At 42.4% G+C, this 23,352-nt stretch overlaps 1 long non-coding RNA gene across 1 annotated transcript in view; it reads left to right on the top strand.

Annotated features, from left to right (window-relative positions):
- The window catches only part of LOC117348971, a 37,202-nt gene extending 14,262 nt beyond the window's left edge, over window positions 1-22,940 (top strand). The window contains exons 2-3 of the long non-coding RNA XR_004537078.1: window positions 18,345-18,506; window positions 22,786-22,940. This is a non-coding gene — a long non-coding RNA (uncharacterized LOC117348971). The remainder of the gene's footprint in view (window positions 1-18,344; window positions 18,507-22,785) is intronic.
- The last annotated feature ends 412 nt before the right edge of the window (window positions 22,941-23,352 follow it).

Here is a 23,352-nt window from a genome sequence, read left to right as displayed (position 1 = left end):
ACAACCAAATCTGAATCATAGGATAAGTCTGGGGAATATCTTACAGACATTTAATAACATAGACCTCCTGATCAGAGGTCCCTTGGAACTTAAACTTGATGGCCTCTTTTAAAGTAACTGACATTTTAATTCAATGTCAGTCCTTTATTTTGACATCAGCTCAAGGCAAAGTGGTCTGGAAGCGAAGTGGTGACACAGCATCTTTATTAAATTCTCTCCTGATGCATTGGACCTCCTGGAGTAGGCCTTAACCCTGTGCACCAAAGCAGATACGATTTGATAATCATACCCATACATGGAGGGCACTTCGTTCCCGTGAGTCTAATGGGTTCTGCTGGCATGGGACAGCAATGACTTTGATCGGAAGGTGCATTTGCCTGGCTGCTGTCATGGAGGGATCACAATTATGAATACAACATTTCCGTTTGAAACATGCCCCCAAGTGTGCGCGCATCCTCTCCAAACTTTAGAAGAAGAAAAACAAGACACTCATAACAGTTCAGGAAGTTAGAAAAGAATTGGGGAGTCAGTAATTCAAAGGGTTTTACATGGTTAGCATCAGGTGCCCGTGGCTTTGTGCACTGAATCAGTTAGGAAGAGGGAGCTGGCTCGAAGATAACGCCGCATCAATCGCACCGTGGACTGGCGGTTGAAGAACACTGTTTTGGACCTGATGCATGTGCTGGCTCTGTGGACCGGCAGGAAATTTTTGTGGACCGGCGCTGGTGGTTGAAGAACACTGTTATAGAATACGGCACATCTGTGTTTAATTTAGGGCTGAGGATTTATGCCAGGATTTAGTTGGTATAAATCCTCGCACCCAAAATTAGGCAGAGATACCAGCACTAAGGCCCAGATTCACTAAAGATAGCGACTCAATCGCTGTTGGCCTTTTCTCTGGCGGATTTTCAAACAGTGATTGAGGTTTGGATATGTTTTCTAGGTCTTTCATCCTGTTCTTGAACTCTGCTAGAGTCTTTTAAAGTTGGGCCTGTGAGTCCTCCACTATAGTCATATGATCCACCAGCTTGCTGGTCCTGTGTTGGAACGGGGCAACATCCCTGCTGAGGTCATCCAGTCTTCCCTGAACTTATTCCAATTTGGAATCTATAGGGTGCAACCTCTTGCCAAACATCATCTTCAGTGCTTGTGTTACTTCTGTAGTAACCATCACCACCCATGCTGAGTTGACCATCAAACAATCAGGATTCTGAGGTTCTACCATCTTATCCACAATGGGTTTGTTCCTCTTTCTGCCTTTTTGTTTTTTCTGTATAGTTATATCGTCACCCAGCCATTCTTGCATCCAACAGCAAAACTGGGCAACTCCATGTCAAATTTCACTGCAATAAGCTGTGTATGTCTGACAGCACTATAGAAATTAGTAGTAATTCATTCACTTCTCCTGAAACAATTGGCCTATCTGGTTCAGTCTTTAATTGGCTCTCCTCATACCTGACTGCTTGCTCTTTTTCAGTTTCACTACCAGAATCCTGCTCTTCTACCTTCCCGCTTTCCTGTGGTGTTCCCCAGGGATCACTATTGTCACCAGTTCTGTTCAACATCAGACTGGATGTGCCATCTGTCCTTTATCTGCCTTCAGACTCAAAGTGATTGGAAAAATAATATGTGGAATGACCTCTTGGAGGCAGAGGTAGAGACTAAAACAGTAACAGAATTTTTAAAAATGTAGGATAGACAGACACCTCTATATAACGATAAACAAGAATACAGGAGGCAATAGTCCAGAAGCCAGTCATGAATGGGTATTGTTCTGCTTTTAGCAGCTGCTGTACTCCTCAGGAATCGGAAACAAAGCCAAGATTGAGGAACAAGAGCCAAAAATTACACAAACCAAAGCTGGTTGGAGCAAGGAACAATGATGATGAGCAGCCAGCACTGGAACTTGCTGGAAATATCTAGCAAAAGCACTTCCAGCCCATTTAGCTTCATTAGTGGAAGCAGCTGAAAATTGTCACAAACAAATGTACAACCCCCACACAATATGTTCAACAACCAGGCAGAGGCCTCAGCAGTCTAGCCCACCATAACACAGTTCCCCGGATTCTATATATGGCAAGCTTCCGAGATACTCTCACATCTTAATTGGCTAACAAGTTGGTAATGAGCAATAATTGGATGCTAACAACCAAATTATTCATGTTAATTAGCACCAATTAGGTTCCGCCACCTTGTCCACAATGGATGCTATTCTGTAATGCTGGGCACCTAAATCCCATAGTGCACAGCCGAAAAGTGGGTGCGGCCATGGGCAGGTCAGGAGCATTCACAAAAGTTGTATGCAGTGTTATAGAACAGTGATTCTTAAACCAGTCCTGGAGGACCCCCAGCCAGATATCCCTAATGAATTTGCATGAGCGAGATTTGCCTATAAAGTAGGTAATGGGCACGGAAATTTCGCTCATTAGGGATATCTTGAAAACCTGATTGGCTGGGGGTCTCCCAGGACAGGTTTAAGAGCCATCGTTATAGAATAATGGCTCTCTGGGCCCAACTTGGGTGTTGGGTTTACAGCAGGTCTTAGCAGGTGTATGTCTGGCGTCAACTGCTACTCTACAAAGGGCATGCTTGGGGCCCAATTCTAAAAATGGCGCCCACAGTTAGGCGGCAGTATGCATCCTACTGCCGCCTAACTTAATTTGGTTTAATTGGTGCACTAATTGGCTGTATCAATTAGAAACCAATTCAAATTCCAGTTAAAAACTGGAGGCGCCCCATAGAGGCCTCTGTTATCCGTATATGGAGGACAACGCCTAACGCCGAAAGTGGTGTTAGACATCATAAGATGCCTCCGTAGGCATAATTCTCGTGAAAGGTAGGCACCGGAAACCCCTGACCTACATTTCCAGAAGCTGTCTCATAGCCGCAATTCTGCAAACGGTGCTTTTGTGTGATTGACACATGACGTGCTCAATTTTCAGCACCATTTATAGAATTCCCCTCAGTATATAAAGATATAGCCTACTATCATAGGGAACAGGGTTCAACTCTTAGCAGCTCTTATGTCCTAACCAACTCAAGATCAAGATACAGCAGGACACTGAAACAGGACTTTATTTAGAATATGGGGCTTTCCCTTCTATGTAACTTGAATCAGGAATTAAATATATCCTCTTTGTGAAAGATAAGTAAGAACAGCAACTAAATAGGAAACAATTAACATGTAATTCTTCACCTTCTAAAACAGAACAGTGTCACCGATGGGCTTAAGAGCATAAGAACAGCCTTACTGGATCAGACCAATGGTCCATCTAGCCCAGTATCCCAACTTCACAGGGGCCAATCCAAGTCACACCCAAATAGTAGCAACATTCCATACCACCGATCCAGGGCAAGCAGTGGCTTCTCCTATGTCTGTCTCAACAGCAGTTTATGGACTTTTCCTCCAGGAACTTGTCCAAACCTTTTTTAAAGCCAGCTACATGAACTACTCTTATCACATCCTCTGGTAACGCATTCCAGAGCTTAACTATTCTCTGAGTGAAAAAATATGTCCTCTTATTGGTTTTAAAAGTATTACTCCGTAACTGTATTGCGCGTCCCCTAGTCTTTGTAAATCTTAAACTAGAATGCAGCTTTCAAAACAGTAGGCTATAACTTATAGCTATGGGATATCCCAGGAAGATTACTTGAGAACCTTTATTGAGTTATAAAAAATAAACACCAAACTTGGCCATGTTTTGAAATATCTTTCTCAGGGGTGTAATAATTACAAACAACAATATTGTATATCTAATCTAATCTTCGATTTATATACCGGGTCATCTTCCAATGGAGCTCGACTCGGTTTACAAGTCATTAAAGACCAGCAAAAAAACTGAACAAGAGAAAATAAGTGTTATAGAGCAATCAATTTGTTGTGTAAATAATAAAGTTTTTAGGACTTTACGAAATTGTTGTAACTGACCTATCAATCTGACCGAGTCAGGAAACCCATTCCACATTTCTACCAGTTTATAAGCGAAAGATTGGCTGAGTTTCCTGGCTGATTTAATTCCTTTAAAGGAAGGGAACAGTAGTTTATATCTCTGTGTATTCCTCAAATGGCAAGATCTAAGGGTATTCCAGTATAAAGGGACCAAAGGGCCAAATATCCCATAGAGAAGCTTAAAAATAATGCAGGCGCATTTAAACTGGATTCTAAAAAGGATTGGGAGCCAATGAAGCTTTCTCATGATCGTACTTTCTCTTCCCAAAGATAAGTTTAGCTGCCGTATTCTGTATTCACTGAAGTCTTCTTAAACCACCCTGTTTGACACCTAGATATACAGAATTACAATAATCCAACTGGGCAAGTACAATAGACTGTATATGTTTAAATGATACAACAATATACTGTATATTGTGACCGGGTAAGGCCCGAACTGGATCAGGTTGTGGCCCTGACCTGGGTCACCCAACCCTTGGCCGAGCGGTAAGGCGAGGTATGGAGGGTAGTGGGGTATATGCAAAATGAAATACACGTAAATGCAAAAACTGCTTCAATGTGAATTTCTTTATTTACCACTTTCTCCCTCAATGCAATTCTTGAGGAGGTAATTAATCCACAACACTCCTCAAGACTAGTCAACTTGCAAAAAAAAAAAACAAAAAAACAAACCCAAACCAACCACAAAGGAAAGAAAAACCCTTCTTGTTGACCAACCAGACTGTTGGCTCACTGAGCCTATTCTGTTTACGGTTTACAACAATTTGGCCATTTCCAATATTTTGCCTCTGCAGCAATTCCCAGAGTGAAACTAGAACTTCTGCCCTGGGCATGGGATTCTTCCACCCTTATTAGATCTGGGTATTTCAGATCCCCTGCCCAACTAGTTGGCAACAAAGTCTTCCAAAGGCAACTTCCTCAGCCTGTATTCTAACAGCTTCCAACCAAACAAAATGGCCTTTCAATTTCAAATCAAGAACTTTGCAAATTGCTTGCACAGTCCCACCGTGATTATTTAAATCAGCAGCATTAACTTTTAACTTCTCCTGCTCACTGGATTTGTGAGGCAGCACCATTTCTCTTGATCCAGTACTCTTACATTTCACAGGTTTCTCTCTGTGTCCATGTCCTCAAACACTCTCAGTTCATCAGGTTCCATTTCTTTGTTGTTCCCTAACAGCTCTTCTGGCATTTCAATTTCATTATAGTCAGCTTCAGAAGAATTATCAGAAGCCTCATTCCAGAGGTTTCCTACCTGATCTCCCTGTGAAGTACTGGTTTCTGTCCTTTGAATCCTTAGCTGCATTGGTCTGCTGCTCTCAAAGGATTCAGGAACTCTGTGGGTTTGTGGCTGCCTCCATTGCCCAGAAGACACACCATTTTCACTAACTTTGGGCTCTAGGACCAGCTGTGATTCTAGCTCCCTCTGTTGTTGGGCTCTGGTAACTTCTCTGCTGATTAGCTCTGGATCCAGGAGCTAAGCCAGCTCTGAGTTTCTCTTTCTCCTGCCTGCTGGGACTTGTAGGTATTTTTTACCCTAGCAGTTTCTAAATTATTACCAAGTAAGAATAAGCGGATCCCTGCCCTTCTTTTGGGGTTTATTAGACAAGGTTATTTCATTTCCCTGTCTGGCACTAGGAGCAGGCTTAGGACTACTGACTGGTGCCATTAGCTCCTCAGTCCTTGTTTTATTTATAGTTTCAGGGCACTCCAGGGCACTTCTTCTCTCAGCACAGGAGTACCCTAGTGCTTAGGGCTACATCTTGAGCACCCTGAGGTTGCAGGTTCAAGCCCAGTGCTGCTCTTTGTGACCCTGGGCAAGTCACTTGACTCTCCATTGCCCCAGGTATGTTAGTCAGATTGTGAGCCCACCAGGACAGAACGGGAGAAATACTAATAGCTTAAGCTATAAGTGGTATATTAAAAAAAAAAAAAATACTAACAAAGTACATACTAATTATGAGATAGACTGTCCAATATCTAAAAGAATTCTGCAACATAACATAATTAATTGCTACACTAACAAGAAGCCAGAAAAGAATCAAACTGCTAGACGATCGAAGGGTAAAATGGGCTCTCAGGGAAGACAAGGTCATAGTAGAGATTAAATGAATTATTTGTTTCAGTCTTCATCAAGGAAGACATGAGGGAGTTACCAGTGTCAGAAATGGTATTCAATTCTGATGAATCAGAGAAACTCAAACAAATCTCTATAAGACTGGAAGATGTAATGGGTCAATTTGATATATTGAACAGTAGCAAATCACATGGACCAGATGGTTATATCCCAGAGTACTGATAGAATTGAAAAATTAACTGACATAGCTATTTCGGACGTCTATCACGTCTCTAGGGAGACATCTAGGGCTGCTTAAATTCGCCCCAGGCCACTTCCGGGCGAAACCAGGCCCAGCCTTGGGCAAGCATAGGTGTTCCTACTCTTCTTCCTAGACCCACGAAAATGCCTACAATGTAGGCCATCTGCCTCAGGTAGATTTTTTCTAAAAACGTTTATCCCGATTGGCTGGTTAGACAGTGGTAGGATGCCGTTTATAGACTTTGCCCCTTTGTGTCCATCAATAGCCAATGCCACATCGGACACTCTGCCAATATGATTTCTTCCTTTGGGAGAGGAGCACTTTAGGTCCTGCTTGTCTTTCAGATGCATGATGAGAGATCTGTACCGCTAGGCTTGTTTTTACACGCTAGCCGTCATCCTGAATCGAGAACAGCATTCCCTGAAGATTACTCTACTTAGCATAGACAACTTCAAGGGAGACTGAACATGCTTGAATGCCTGAACTGCTTTGTTTGTATTGCAGTCTGATATGTTTGGTAATAGAGGACCATCTTGTAGATTTATCTAGTTTTATAAATTGCCACTTAGTGAGAACAGTGTGTACACGAGAGAACAGTTAACAGCGACCCATCATCACATTTCCCAATTTATTTCTCTTGCTCTATAGCTGTGGGCGGAACAATCGCTTCATTCACATTTAACAGCAGCAAAAGCGATTCTGAGGAATAAGAATTGATGTTATTACCTTTGCATTGTGAATTATGGGCTGTGTCCTTTATAAGAAATTCTCTCTGGCGTGGATGCAAGATCTCAGATGATCGGTGCAGCACTTTGGACATCCTCGTCTCTTTGGCCACTTTCAAAAGCAGTCGCTCTGTGTTAGTCCACACTGATTTGCTCTGGGCCCAGGAAGAGATAAAATGGCGATGGCCACAGTGTTGGGGGGAGAGGGGGAAAGAGGGAGTGATGAGATGCTTGACATGGGAGGAGAGGAAAGGGGGATTTTACAGTTGTAGGAGGGCACCAGCAAGTCTAGCTTGGTGTCTGATAGAAATAAAGTCAATACGCAAAATATAAGAACCTAAGAACTGCCGCTGCTGGGTCAGACCAGTGGTCCATCGTGCCCAGCACTCTGCTCCCGCGGCGACCCCTAGGTCAAAGACCAGTGCCCTGAGACCAGCCCGATCTGCGTTCGCTCAGGTTCAGCAGGAACTTGTCTAACTTTGTCTTGAATAAAACCCATTAAGGTAATACCTCGATACTGGAATATCTAGTGGTTAAAGCTACAGCTTCAGCACCCTGAGGTGGTGGGTTCGAGCTCCACGCTGCTCCTTGTGACCCTGGGCAAGTCACTTAATCCTCTATTGTGATAGATTGTGAGCCCGCCAGGACAGATAGGGACAAATGCTTGAGTACCTGAATGTAAACCACTTAGAAACTTTGATAGGCAGTGTGTAAATAAATAAAAATAATAATGATTATGATTGTTGTAGCTTTTGAGAGCTTCATTTCCTTCCTTAGGTCTGACCTTTTGTGATTAGTAAAGTAACGAAACGCTACACACTCGGAGAATAGTGCAGTTTCTGGAATTCAGTGGATTACAGGCTCTAAGCATGGTTTCACTTGAGACAGAGTTTGTTAGTCAAATCTTTCCAAAGTTGAAACCACCTATGCGTGGACATCGTTTTGCATCTCTGGAAGAGCTTTCTTCCGCCGGTACCCGAGCCATTCGGCAACTGAACTAAAACGGTGTCTTGGATGGAATAATGAAGCTTCCCAGACGTTGGGACTCAGTCATTGCAAATCAGGGAGACTATATTGAAGGATTGTAAAGAAATACTTGGGAAAAAATAAAACATGTAAATTAAAAAAAATAGTGTGCATTATTTATGAAATGACCCTCATACGTGCCTATATTTGCATTATAGGACTAGCACAAGTTAGACAATTCTGTATTGGCCTTTTTCTGTTTTATTGGGGTCCACAAAGCATAGTGGACTCCAATAAAACAGGAAATGTTTGAAAGTTCAAACAATGATCCAATCTTGTCCAAACAGGACAATGCTTTCACTTTGAAGACCATGATTTTGTCGTGACCCTTTACCCTTACCTCAAGCCTTTAGTGTTATCTATAATAATAAAATGCTAAGCGCACATGCGCACTCTTACCGGCGTGTTCCCTGATCTGTAGGTCTGTGGTTGGCAGGAGTGCGCATGCGCGCTTACCACGCATCTCTCTTTCTCTCTCTCTCGCAGTGGTCTTGCCGGCTCTGGACTAACTCACAAAGTTTATTTTTCTCTCTCTCTCGCAGCGGGCTTGCCGGCTACGGAACCCTTGCAATTGACTGACAAAGTTTATTTTTTAATTCAAAGCCATCGCCGCGGCCCCTCTCTTGAACCGCACCTGCGTCGGAGAAGGCTTCCGATGCAGGTGGGGATCGAGAGAGGAGCCGCGGCGGCGACATTGAAATAAAAAATAAACTTCACAAAACTACAAAGTATTTTTTTTTTTTTTTTTTTTTACTAAGTGCTATAATTGAAAAAGGAGATAAGTGGGCCCTTCTACTGCCCTGATTTGCTCTGCCGCATCTCTAATGATCCCCCCTCACTCACAGTAAGTCAGTTCGTTGTCGGCAACCCCACTCCCACCTCCTCCTCCTTGACTCACCCAAACCCCCGTTGACCCTCCCATCCAACCCTCCCACCGCAGCTGACCCTCCCATCCGACCCTCCCTTTCCGCGATCTGGCCGGCTCCCTTAGTCCCTTGCCGCCTCCCCTTTCCTTCTCGCGGTCTCAAAAAAACTGCTGACTCCAGCAGCGTCCGCAGCACTCTCCTCATGCTGCTTCAGAGCCTTCTACTGCCATGATTTCCTCTGCCGCGTCTCTAATTATGAAGTTAAATCAGGACAGTATTAGGCCCCGAAGCAGCATGTGTAGAGTGTTGCGGACACTGCTGGAGTCGGCAGGTTTGTCGTGAATGTGGGAAGGGAAGGTCAGGCGGCAAGACACTAAGGGAGCATGCCAGACTGCGGGAAGGAAAGGGGGGGTAGGGGAAAACACTGCTGCACAGGGATGTGGAGGGGAAGGGAAATACTGCTGCTGTTGCTGCACAGGGAAGTGGTGTGGGGGGAGGGAAATGGAGGGGGAGGGAATGCTGCTGCGGCTGTTGTACAGGGAAGTGGGGTGGGGGAGGGAATGCTGCTGCAGCTGCTGCACAGGGAAGTGGAGGGGGGGGAGAAAATGCTGCTGCATAGGGGGCAGGGAGAGAGACAGAAAGAAAGACAGATAGTGGGAGGGAGACAGAATGAAAAGAAGAAAGACATAGGGGCAGGGAGAGAGACAGACAGAAAGACAGCGGGAGAGAGAGACAGACAGAAAGAAAGACAGACATATATATTCTAGCACCCGTTAATGTAACGGGCTTAAAGACTAGTCTCTCCTATAAATACTGTAGTTCTTCCCTCCTCTTCCGTCATGTTTCTGTCAGTAAAAAATCTATTATTTGTTAAGTTTGTCTACTTTAATTGTTTGATATTCCCCATTTTTATGTACTTTGCTTAGAAATCTTTTTTATAAGCGTTATCACATTTTAAAATAAACTTGAGCGACTTAGTGTTTATAGCAGCTGCCTCAGCACCCTGAGGTTGTGAGTAGAGAATGACGCAAGAACAAATATTTCCCTGTCCCCGCGGGAATTCATTTTCCCGTCCCCATTCCTGTAAGCTCCGCCCTCATCTGCACAAGCCTCAAATACTTTAAAACCAGTTTTGGAGACCGTATCTGGCGAAAGACGTAAGAAGACTTGAGGCGGTCCAGAGGAGGGCGACGAAAATGATAGGAGGCTTGCACCAGAAGACATATGAGGAGAGACTGGAAGCCCTGAATATGTATACCCTAGAGGAAAGGAGAGACAGGGGAGATATGATTCAGACGTTCAAATACTTAAAGGGTATTAACGTAGAACAAAATCTTTTCCAGAGAAAGGAAAATGGTAAAACCAGAGGACATAATTTGAGGTTGAAGGGTGGTAGATTCAGGGGCAATGTTAGGAAATTCTACTTTACGGAGAGGGTGGTGGATGCCTGGAATGCGCTCCCGAGAGAGGTGGTGGAGAGTAAAACTGTGACTGAGTTCAAAGAAGCGTGGGATGAACACAGAAGATTTAGAATCAGAAAATAATATTAAAGATTGAACTAGGCCAGTTACTGGGCAGACTTGTACGGTCTGTGTCTGTGTATGGCCGTTTGGAGGAGGATGGGCAGGGGAGGGCTTCAATGGCTGGGAGGGTGTAGATGGGCTGGAGTAAGTCTTAACAGAGATTTCGGCAGTTGGAACCCAAGCACAGTACCGGGTAAAGCTTTGGATTCTCGCCCAGAAATAGCTAAGAAGAAAAAAAAAAAAAAAAAAATTTAAATTGAATCAGGTTGGGCAGACTGGATGGACCATTCGGGTCTTTATCTGCCGTCATCTACTATGTTACTATGTTACTATAAGTAGCAACATTCTAGAGCTCAGATTGTGATGTCGTAATGCCTCATTCCACCAATGCCTAAGCTCCGTCCTCATCTGCACAAGCCTCAAACACTTTAAAATCACAAGTGTTTGAGACTTGTATGGTTAAGACAGAGCTTACAGGAATGTGGCAGGGACAGCGACAAAACGCATGGAGACAGGGACCAATTTGTCTCCATGTCATTCTCTAGTTGTGAGTTCAGTCCCAGCCTGCTACCTGGGCAAGCCTCCATTGCCCCAGGTACCACAGTAAGATTGTAAGCCTCTTGGAACAGATAGGGAAAATACTTAAGAGTACCTGATTACTATGCCAATGTATTGTAAACTGCTGTGGGTGAATCTCTTCATGAAAAGGTGGTTAATAAATCCAAATAACCAAAATTCAAGAGACAAACTATATAATGGCATTAAAGCATATAAAGAGCAGCCTTCTAGAGTAGCATAGCGAGGGTGAGAGGCACCTGGGGTGGTAGCGCCCTGCCCCACCCTCTTCTCTGCCCTCCCATCCGTGCCCCGTCCCTTCCTCCGTACCTCTTTAATGTTCCCAGTGCGAGCAGCAACCTTGGCTCTTCCTCTGACATCATTTCCTAGGCACGGATCTAGGAAGTGACATCGGAGGAGTAGCTGATGCTGGCGCGAGCAGCAGGTTAGGATTGCTGCTCATGCCAGGAATGTTAGAGGTAGGGGGGAAGGAACGAGGGGGTGGTGGAGAAGAGGATATGTGCTGGCACCCCCCACCAAGACAGCGCCCGGGGCTAGGGTTATCAGATTTTCTGTTTGGAAAACCTGGATCCCTAGACCCTCCCTCAGGCCCACCATACCTGCCCCATAACACTTCAGTCCTGTCCTAGCCCCGCCCCCCGCTGACTGCTTTCGTCGGGCAGGAGGGCATCCGCACTTGCGCAGATGAGACGTAATGATGTCACGTGCATGCCCTCCTTCCTGAAGGCGATTTGATAGAAGCTTTCCAAACCTTGGACAAAGTGCCAGGGTTTGAAAAGCCATCCAGACATTTCCTCAAAAGTAGGACATGACCGGGGAAATCTGGACGTCTAGTAACCTTACCCGGGGCAGACCACCCCCTTTTACTACGCCACTGGCCTTATATTACCAATAATAATAATATTTGATAAGCTATTGTATTTTAAATTGCACAGTTCAAGTTGTAACCATTGCTATGGACTCTTGATCTTGGATGTATTTTTCTAGAGCAGATGGATCAGTGAAGGTCATAGTTCTCCTATCCAGTTAAATCACACTGATTGCTGATCTATTTATTTTTATTATGCAAAACACATTTGCATTACTTAATACACAGACTAATTCAAAAATATGCAAATGTGCCACATAATTGAGCAGCATTTCCAAAACTTTGTGGCAGAATTTTCTAGGGTTTGTCTCAGAAATGGACCCCTGACTTAACATACGATTTGCCGCTGCTGGGTCAGTCCAGTGGTCCTTCGTGCCCAGCAGTCCACTCTCGCAGCAGCCCTTAGGTCAAAGACCAGTGCCCCAATTGAAGTCTAGCCTTACCTGCGAATGTTCTGTTCCAGTAGGAACTTATCCAACCTTGTCTTGAATCCCTGAAGGGTTCTTTCCCCTATAACAGCCTCCAGAAGAGCGTTCCAGATTTCTACCACTCTCTGGGTGAAGAAGAACTTCCTTACGTTTGTCGGAATCTATTCTCTTCTAACTTTAGTGAATGCCCACTCGTCCTCTTCACCTTGGAGAGGGTAAACAGTCACTCTTTCTCTCCCTTCAATATCTTGAATATTTAGATCATGTCCCCTCTCAGTCTCCTCTTTTCAAGGGAGAAGAGGCCCCGTTTCTCTAGCCTCTCATTGTATGGCAACTCCTCCTGCCCTTTAACCATTTTTGTCGCTCTTCTCTGGACCCTTTCGAGAAACTGGGGCTGTGCCTGTAGTACAAGAGTTAAGTGATAAATCAGGCTGAAGTAGTGTTGAAGAGAGCAGGGAAAATAAATGAGAGTAGATTGTGGTCTTTTTCCATCATGAACTTTTCGGGGGGGGGGGGGGGGGGGGGGTTCTGTTTCTCAGACACAAAATAATGTTTTAGATTTAGACCTAGCACTGTAAGATGAATAACCAAGGGAGAAAAGCTGAAAGTGTTTTCATTAGGGTGGAACAAATAAACCACATTCTTATGCATTTTGTTGAATGTATCGCACTCTACAAAATCTCTGTTGGTTTAAAAGCTACTTCTTTCACAAATAATTTATCTCTAAGATGTAATACCAATATCACAGTTGCATACACAGTTTCTCATGCAGATGTATGTAAAAATGCTCATTAATCATGGATGGAAACACAGTGCTAAAGTAATTGGAAGGGTGAGAGTGGAAAGCTGAAACGTTGCCCAAGAGACAGAAATCATTATGAAGATTTCATTTGGGATAATGGAGAAGAGTCAAAGGTAGGGGGGCCAGAAGAGCTTATCAGTGGGATCTGAAAAGCCTGTGAGAGCAAAATGTTTGCAAACGGCACGGCAAGACCACGATTCTTACATTTTACCTTTAGGATCAGCTTACTCATGTGTCTATCCGTGGGCAAAACCCATACCCAAAGCATGCTACAATAGACCTAATCTTTTTTCTCCCCACAGTTTTATAACCTATTGAGGGTCTGATTTCTATATAAAATCAATGGCGTAGCGAGAGAGGTTGGTACTTGGGGCGGTGATGCCCGGCATCGCTGCATCATGTGCCCCTGTTCTTCCTTGCTGCTTTGAGCACCCCCTCCCTTGCATGCCTCTTGAAATATTCACCGTCTGCTCGTGCCAGCCTTAGTTCCCTTCTGATGTCACGTCCTGGCCCTGCAACAGGAAGTGATGTCACAAGGGAGCTGAAGTCGGTGCAAGTAACAAGTGGAAGATGCAGCTTAAAGAGGTATGCGGGGAGTGGAGAGGAGGAGAGGTACCAGTCCCCCTCTTGAAGACGGCACCTGGGGCGGTCTGCCCCCCACCCCCTTAATACGTCAGTGTATATGTTACCTGAAAATCAGCAATGATCATAACAGCGTTTTGCGTGATTCAATAAAAGTCACACACCATATATAGAATCATGCTTAGGGCCATATGCATAGTAACATTTGTGCGCACCTATTCTGGCCAAGAAAAAAACAGTTCTAAATACCTGTGCTTAAGCTGTGCACAAATCAGGCGTATTCTGTTACAGTACGCTTAATTGTCTGGAATGTCCATGATCCCTCCTCCCAAGCTCCTCCCATGACCACGCCCCCTTTTGAGGTTTGTGTACCAGAATTGACATGCGCAGCACTCTACAGAATGCATGCAACTTCAACTACTGCCAATTAGCACCAATTATGAGGTAATAATTGCCAATTATTAAACAAATTGGCTGTGTGCATTGATTTAATAATAATAATAATCATAATAATTTTATTCTTATATACCGCCATACCAAAACAGATCTAAGCGGTTCACAACAAGGTGAGCTAATACATGGAATACAGATAAAATACAAATTAGAATAATGGACTTAAACAGATAAAGACAGAAAGCATTTACAATATAATGCAGAAAATACCGGCATGGCAGGGAAAGAAGTAATACATAGAACAGATAAAATACGTCAAGTTGAATCTAAGGAACTTGATTGAAAAAATGAAGCAGAATGCATTAAGATACCAGCCTATCAAAGAGTTGATTTGCACTCTTAACCTATGGCATTATATACAGAATTTGGGGGTTAGCAGACAAATAGTACATAGTGCAAATGTGAATTTAGGTCATGTCTGTGGTTAAAGCCAGAGCTGATTTGTGAGCTACAAGTATTAGAAAAAAAATGGAGAAAAAGCCTTTAGTCTAAAGTTAAAGGGAGTGTTCTGAACTCAAGGCCACTGAATGCACGGAAAAGAAATAGTGTATGTGATCAAGAATGTGCTGATACGATAGTAGCCTTTTTGTTTTAATTAAAAAATGGTGATGATCCTTATACTGTAAATCCTAGAAATATGCAGACAACCAGATGCAATGTTGAAGATGGAATTGCAGTGCCCCCACTCTGTGTCATTACCCTCATTCTAAAACTGGTCATCTTAATTTAAGCATTTCAGATGCAGGAGATGCGCTTGATGTCCCACTTTAAAGTCTGATCGGTCGTGTTACACCCTGAGGCATCAGATTTGTGAAACGCTGCCACTGTTGGTGTACCGATCAGCAGAAGATAAGTGGAAAAGTTTTTCTTCTATCTTTTGTTTTCGCTAGCAAAGCACAACATAAAGCTTTTATCTTCATTGAAGGTTTTTTGCCGATGAGGTGACCGCTCAGCCACCTTTAGCAAACCACTTCGGTGGAGGTGGGAGGGCCTTTGTCTGAGGCTTTTTCCTCCAGTTTGAATCAGTTAATAGCCTATGCTGTTCTCATATTATATCATTAGACATTCCAGCATTAATTGAAATTGAAAGTGTTTATTATATATACTGTTTTTTTCATGACATCTGAGTTATTTAAGCACCTTCTGCGTGTTTAAATTGATAGAATACTGAATTCGTATGTGTAAGTGCACACTTTTGCACTTAAATGGTAGTAGTGTGCTAAGGGCTATTCTATAATTATACACTAAAAAGGCTTACAACCTGATTCTATAAATGGTCTCTAACTCCTAAGTGCTGTGTGGTGTTGTTGTCAATCAACTCAAAGTGAAGAAAAATTGAAAATTGTTCAAAACACTCATATGACTAGAGAAGAAATTGCTATCAAGTGATATTGAATTACCAGACCTCAAATACCCAAGGCACTACTTGAATATTTTTCATGCCTTTACTGGGGTAATGTACTCATCATCGGTCTTGGTAATAATAATAATAATAATTTATTTTCTTATATACCGCCAAAGCCATGGTAGTTCGAGACAGTTTACAACAAGAGGAGCTGGACAGTCAGCGATAAGTTACAAAATAGAATCAATGAATACAAGTACACTGGAAGCAAGTACAAATAAGAGGCGCTGGACAGTCAGCGACATAGCTGACTGTCCAGCTCTTCTTATTTGTACATGCTTTCAGTGTACTTTTATTCAACGATTCTATATTGTAACGTGTGCCCAAAGTGACGTGTGCCCAAAAAACCTTTTTAATTTTAACTTATCGCTTTTCACAGGCTCAATAACAATATAAATTTAAAGTGCTTAAGGTGCTATGAAGGGAAGGCACTTATCTTTCATGCCCGACAGCTGCCCAACCGTTTCACACCTGGTTTCATCAGGGGCTATGCCTCCTTGCGTACATGCACCAATCTTTTAATAAAGGGACCTTTGTTTAGACAGAATAACGAGCACCTGAGCTGCCTGGGTCGATCAACCACTAGGTGCTACAGTTCTTAAACACCAGAACACATAAAGGCCCGGATTCTCTAAATGGCAATGATGATTCAGCAGAGGCAGAGTAAGGAGAGATGGGCCAAAGAAAGATAGAGATTCCCAGTTGTGTAGCGAAGGTAGGAGAGTTCTTGCATTTTTATTTTTTTTTGAACAGACTGAAGGAGGTTGCATGGAAATGGCTGCAAGTAAAGGAAAAAAAATCTGGGGAAGAGATAGCGAAAGTTGTTCTTAAGTTTCAAGTTTATTGATTTTTAATATACCAACCATCAACGAGTATCTAGCCGGTTTACAATAAAATATTAAAATAGAGATAAAAAAATAATAGTTAAAAGAAATGTCTATGGAAAGAAGGGGAGGTGGACATTAAAGACATCGACAAGACTGACTTGAAAGTGATGGTTGAAAGGGGGGAGTGGGTAAAAGTTACATTATTAGAGATAAGAAAGGGGGAGAGAAAAAAAAAAAGGGGGGTAGAAAGGAAATGGACATAGAGAGGATAAAACATTAGGGGTAGGATCGCTTCTTGAAAGCGGTTGGTGGGTTTAAGAAGAGAAATTCAAGCGCAATTGAATGCGTCTTGAAATAGAAACGTTTTTAGGTTAGTCTTAAATTTGTTGATAGATTTTTCATGATGGTAAAGCATTCCATAGGGTTGGGGCTACCACTGAAAAGGTGGTTTTCCTAGTATAGAAAAATTCCTTTATAGAAGGAATGAAGAGTAAGTTCTGACAGCTGATCTGAGTGTTCGTGAAGGACGCAGGGGAATAAGGAATTTATCGAGAAAAGAAGGTTGATGGGAAAGTTGAATTTTAAAAACCTAATAGGATGGTTTTTAGGTGATACGATGTGAAATAGGAAGCCAGTGGGCTTCTTTCAGGAGAGATGTGACATGGTCGTATTTCTCTACTTTGTAGATAAGTTTTATTGCAGTGTTCTGAATTAGCTGAAGGAGTCGCGATTCTTTTTGAGTAATTCCATTGTAGAGAGAGTTGCAGTAGTCAAGATGAGAGATAACTAACGAATGAATGAGGGTCGTGATTGCTTCCGTGTCTAGGATAGATGTAAGGGAGCGTATGAGACGAAGCTTGTAGAAGCAAGTTTTTACCACTGAACTGATTTGGTCATGAGGCAATGGGTAAGTTGATACTGGAAACCGCATTGGAAATGGAAGTAATTTTGCACCAAGTGTAACTGGTGCCTGAACCTTGTAAGGAAAAAAATATCCGCTTGCGAGTCCTGAAAGACAAAGAGAAAAGGCAGTGGCAGAGAACCTCAGAGAGGAAGCCATCCTCAAGCCTGAGAACTCAGAAGGGAAGGGCAGAACCATAGAGGCTATCCTCACTGAGCCTAACCCCCCTCTACTGCCCCCGGCACAGGAACTGGATTTCCTCGTTTCAAATATGGAGACATAGAACATTTGGGAAGAAATTGCCCTGGTGACCAAGAGTAGAGTTACCAGTTACCAGCTGTGGATTCTCAGGACAGAATTGTAAGGATTAAGGGAAGTAGTATTATTTCAGTATTTAAACATCTATATTAATGTTTTTTAAAGTTTTTTTTAGGGGGGTGTCACTGGCATTTATCAGTTAAAACCTAATTCAAAAGCCCTAATTATATGGCATTTTATCTTGTCAATAAATTGAGCTAAATGCATAAAATGCCTGAAATGCCAGACAAAACATTTTAAACTTAAGTTGAAACATCAGGGGAGCCTGTCCGCTAGCAATGGCATCATTGAATTCCACAGCGCTCTGTCTTTGTAGCCAAATTCTTTGTGCTCTGTAGCCTGTTCAACAGATGCTTTGGAAGCCTCCCTTATATAGCACTGAAATAATGCAGGTGTCTTAAAACCACTGATTTGCAATACTGTCCTGAAATCTTGTGGCCCTAGAAATAGCCTCACCATCCACTCACAGCAACACTTTCTTCCCCACCACTGTGGTTCTAATGTTAGGATCAGATCTAAAAGAATAGCCAAGCTCAAGATGGAAACTGAAATGGTCCATCTAAATGTGCTCAGGAAATTGGCTAGAGTGGTTACTCCCCCCCCCCCCCCCCATACCTTCTTTTAGGGCTGTAATTGTCTTTCTCTGCAGGTCCCACCCCCTTCCCATGTCTCCTGGAAACACAAAAAAGGAATTTCATTGCTGTTTGGTGCTGAAACGAACCCTGAATTTCTATCCTGCTATTAAAGGATCCTCTGTGTATATCTTATTTCTTTTAGATGCCATCACTATTTTTGTATCCAACACCTTCTCCAGAAGAACATTTTAAGAACTCACCACCCTTTCTGAGGAAAATATGTTTCCTGACGTGGCTCTGGTCTGCCTCCTTGAAGTTTCAAATCATGCTCTGCCTTTCCACAGCTTCCATGCCATAGGAAAAGGTTAGTTTGTTATATGCCCATTGAATGATTCACAGTACACCAGCTTGGTTTGTATCATTCAGTGTTTTTTTTCTTTTTTGCTCAAGTCGATGAGGAAGTGTGCAATTAGCATTCTGTGAGTAGGAACTGTGGGACGCCCGAGTGATATGAAAGCTGCGAGTGAAATCCCAACAGCAGAAGAGAAAACCTGCAGCAGCGCGGAAACAATATTATCTATGTGATACAGCAACTGAATATTAACATGGTAGCACAGTACAGGTGCACAGTTGCAGGATGTCTTTGGTGATGTTTCTTGCTGTATTGTGATACTAAATTGTGATATGCCTATCGGGGCTTGGTCAAGAGGTTTTGGTGCCCCGAGCTAACTTTTGCTTTTGTGCCCTCCTCCTCCCATCTCGGGTAAGCTAGTGACATCAGAGGCAGGGGATGGTGGCTATTTTGGGTCCCCTGAGGTTATGTCTCACCTAGCTCATGGCTTAAGCTGGTCTTGATGCCTGTGAAGAAGAGCATGTGAGAGATGATACCTCCCCTATCACTAAAGACTTTCTATGCCATAGGAGAGCCAACTCCAGTCATGAGGAGCCATAAACTGGTCTATTTATTTATTTATTCAATTCTCTATCCCGTTCTTCCAAGGGAGCTCAAAACGGTTTACATGAATTTATTAAGGAACTCAAGCATTTTTCCCTGTCTGTCCTGGCAGGTTCACAATCTAATTAATTTACCTGGGTTAGAACTCAAAATTTTTTAGAATATCATTATTGCATGAAACAAAACATCCAATATATTTATGATTAGAAAAACACTGACATTCATGTTGGATAATCCAAGTTTTATTAAAAATTTGATAAAACGTTTATATAATTTCATAAGAACATAAGAATTGCTGCTGCTGGGTCAGACCAGTGGTCCATCGTGCCCAGCATACCACTCACGTGGCGGCCCAGTGCCCTAACTGAGACTAGACCTACCTGAGTATGTTCCGGTTCAGCGGGAACTTGTCTAACTTTGTCTTGAATCCCTGGAGGGTGTGTTCCCCTATGACAGACTCGGGAAGAGCGTTCCAGTTTTCTACCACTCTCTGGGTGAAGAAGAACTTTCTTACGTTCGTACGGAATCTATCCCCTTTCTATTTTAGAGAGTGCCCTCTCGTTCTCCCTACCTTGGAGAGGGTGAACAACCAGTCCTTATCTACTAAATCTATTCCCTTCTAAGCGATTTACATTGAAAATAATATTTACAAAGAAGAAATTTAAACAATACTAATGTCAATACTGACTTACAAGAGACACCAGGAGAAAAGGAGAAAAAGTACAATTTTTAAAAGCAAAGAAACATTCAAGGTAAACACATTAAGGAAGGGAAGGGTTTTTAGCCTTAAAAGGCTAGTTTCTGGTATTTTAGAGAATCTATCTATGTATCCCCCTATTAATGGATAACAACAACCTTTTCAGAAATTAATTTTGAAAAGCATTAAATAGAAATGTTTTAAGAACAATTTTGAATTTATCTAACTGCCTTTCTTCTCTTAAAAAAGATGGAAGTCGATTCCAAATTTGTGGGGCTGTAATGGAGAAAATCTCCGCTCTTTTCGTATTTATGATTTTCACCAATGGAACTGTTACAAGATTTTGTTCCTCTGATCTAAGTGTTCGTGAAGGAGCATAAGGCAACAGCAGGCTGTCAAGAAAGATAGGTGGTTGTGTTTGCCGGATTTTAAATGTCAGAAGCGCTAGTTTGTAGGTTAACCTATGTGGAATTGGCAGCCAGTGGGCGTTTTTTTAGGAGGGCTTTAACGGGATGAAACCTTTTTGAATTAGTGATAACTTTTATTGCAGTGTTCTGAATAATTTTTAAAATTTCTTTATGGGGCAAGTTGTTGTATAAAGAATTGTAATAATCCAATTTTGAAATGACCAGAGAATGTATTAATATATTGAGGGACGTTGAATCTAGTACTTTTGCTAATGGGTGTGGCATGGCAGTGATAGCTAGGGGAAAAAAAAATCTGTGGTGTCCCCAGTGGTGTAGTAAGGGGGTGGGAGGTGGATAGCCCAAGGGCACCTATCTGCCCCCCTCCATGCGCACACCCTCCTTCCCCTCCACACATCTTTAAATCTTTGCCAGCATGAGCAACTTTTCTGGAACCACTGCTCATGCCAGTCTGGCTCCCCTCTGAAATCACTTCCGGGTTGCGGGGGCAAGAAGTGACATCAGAAGGAAAGCCAACACCAGTGTGAACAGCAGGCAGGAAAAGTTGCTCGCGCTGGTGAAGACTGAAAGTGGTATGGGGGAAGAGAGGATGCAAGTGTGGTGGGGGAGGGGTGGGGAAGGAGTGAGAGTGCATAAGGAGCAGGGGGGCCACCACCTCAGATACGCTACTGGATATCCTCCTTCCCTTGGCATCTTAAGCACGTGCTTGTTTTGCTTAATGGTTAATCTAGAGCTGCTGAGTAAACTTCTATGGTTTGTGTCCTGTATAATGCAAAACAATATGGAAACCAGTCCCTGGACTCCCAGAAGTTAAAACGATGATGTTTGTTACCAGTAATACAAAATTAGAATACAATACACAATGTAATAAAAGTCAACAAATGACTTCAAATAATAAAGTCACTTGCTATAAACAGATATCCAGACCCTACACATTACTTTCTCACGGATGTTTTCTCTGAAGCTGCGGTGTTTTTATTGCTGTATTTGAGGACCCCTGAAGAAGGCAAATGCTGCCAAAACATGGCCCGTGTAGGGTCTGGATATCTCTTTACAACAAGTGACTTTATTATTTGAAGCCATTGTGTATTGTATTCTAATTTTATATTAACAAACATCATCGTTTTAACTTCTGGGAGTCTGGGGATTGGTTCCACATTATTTTGCTGGAAACATTTGTACTGTTGTGCTACCAAGGTCCATTGCTGTGGGAGTGTGGACTGTCCTTGCGGTGTTGACCACCCCACAGTGTTGTTTGTTTCTAAGAAGGCTCCTGTATAATGCAAGGCATATCAAGATAGGCTGGAGAGGACTTTGACGACAACAGGCCCTTTAAATGTTAATATATCTACATATAGAGTTTTAGTATTGAGAGATCTGTTTCAATTGGAGACATCTGCCTTCCATGGATATCCAAACTTGTCAAAAAACGAAAGGGGAGTTCTAAGGGAACTTGTGGAAATGGACCATTTGGTGATATTAAGAGCAGATAAAGGGAATGCCCCCCTACTGCCCTACTGGGGACACCACAGTTTTTTCCTCCCTAGCTATCGCTGCCTTGTTACACCCATTATCCAACATGAATTTCAGTGTTTATCTAATCGTTATAAATATATAGGATGTTTCATTTCATACAATAATGATATTTCTCAATATTTATCGAGTCCTACCCCCCTAATTCTATAAAAAGCGCTAAAAATTGCATACACAGTTTTGGTCACATACTGAAAATGCACCTGCAACTTGACTTACAATCTAGTGCTGATAATTGGCATTTTAACAAGCAATTATTGGTACTAATTAGAATCAATTAGAAGTTATGCATGTAAATTGAGGCACAGGCTCCATGCCTAAATTTTACGCGAGTCAAAAAAAGTGGGTGCAGAAATGGGTGCATTGGGGGGGGCGTTACTTTAAGGTACACACCTAGTTATAGACTAAGGGTGTCTATGTCTAGATCACATTTCGGGTGGCCACGTCATGAAGAGCATATAGTTTTGAGGGATTGTGCCCTGAGGAAACCTGAACATGGGGAAACATGTTGGCGACTCTGTCCCTTTTGGCTAACCACCCAAGTTAATCACCTTGTATAATCTATAATTATTTATTGAAAATATAGAAAATATACCAAGACAAGCATAGCACATCTTATATTAATATACCAGTGACCCGATGACGATAGGGGGCATAAAGCCAGAAGTCAGGGAAGTTTATTGAGCTTCTGGTGGCACCTCTGAGGGCCTGGAGAATTCATTGTATAAACAATTTTGGTATAGAAGATATTCAGGGGAGGTTTACACTACACCATCCCCCTAACTGTGTTGTAAATTTAGGCACAGGCATTTGCATCACATTTTCAAAAGAGCAAATTGTTGCACCTATATTTAGTTGGTTCCCGGCTACAAACACTATTCTTTAAACCATGTCTAACGTTAAGCATAGTTTATAGAACAGAACTTTTTTGGCACTGATTTTTAGGTGCAATATTTAGAATTCCATTCTTAATGTCTTTTCGGTTAATCAATGGGGCACCACATTAAGCTGTCCTTATGTTCCAATCCTGCAGTTGCCATCAAAGCCCATCCAGACGTCATCCAGGGAAAGTATCTTCCAATGTATTGGTCCCAGGGAATGGAAAAACCTTCCTGAGTATATTCGTCGACAGCAGAATATACAGAATTTCAAGAAATTACTCAAAAGACGCTTGTTCTGTCAGATGAAATACAGGGTCTGAGATTGGTTAATTGAGGAGGAGTGGAGACTGTTGAGTGCAGGATGCTGGTCACTGATGTATTCTATGGTCTGGACTGTTATAGTAATGTTTGTTGTTGATGCGACCTGTTATATGTAATTTTATATTTAGTATGTAAGTGTTTAACTCGCCCTGGATAAGGGTGGGGAATAAATAAGCAAACAAACCCTAGCTTATCCTGATCCATCATGCCTTAAAAGCAAAGAAATATTGTGGAAGGAAATGTTTGTGATTTAGGTATTTATTGGGTCAACAATCAATGCAGTCAACAGTTCCAAGCAGAATAAGCCAAATATAATCTAAATGTTGCAGACCCAATACAGTCCATGTTTCGACTTATCCGACTTCTTCAGGGGTCCAAGGTATATGGTTGCACGACAA

Source organism: Geotrypetes seraphini, chromosome 15 (assembly GCF_902459505.1).
Source record: "Geotrypetes seraphini chromosome 15, aGeoSer1.1, whole genome shotgun sequence".
NCBI lineage: Eukaryota > Metazoa > Chordata > Amphibia > Gymnophiona > Dermophiidae > Geotrypetes > Geotrypetes seraphini.
This window is presented reverse-complemented; position numbering and strand designations above follow the sequence as displayed.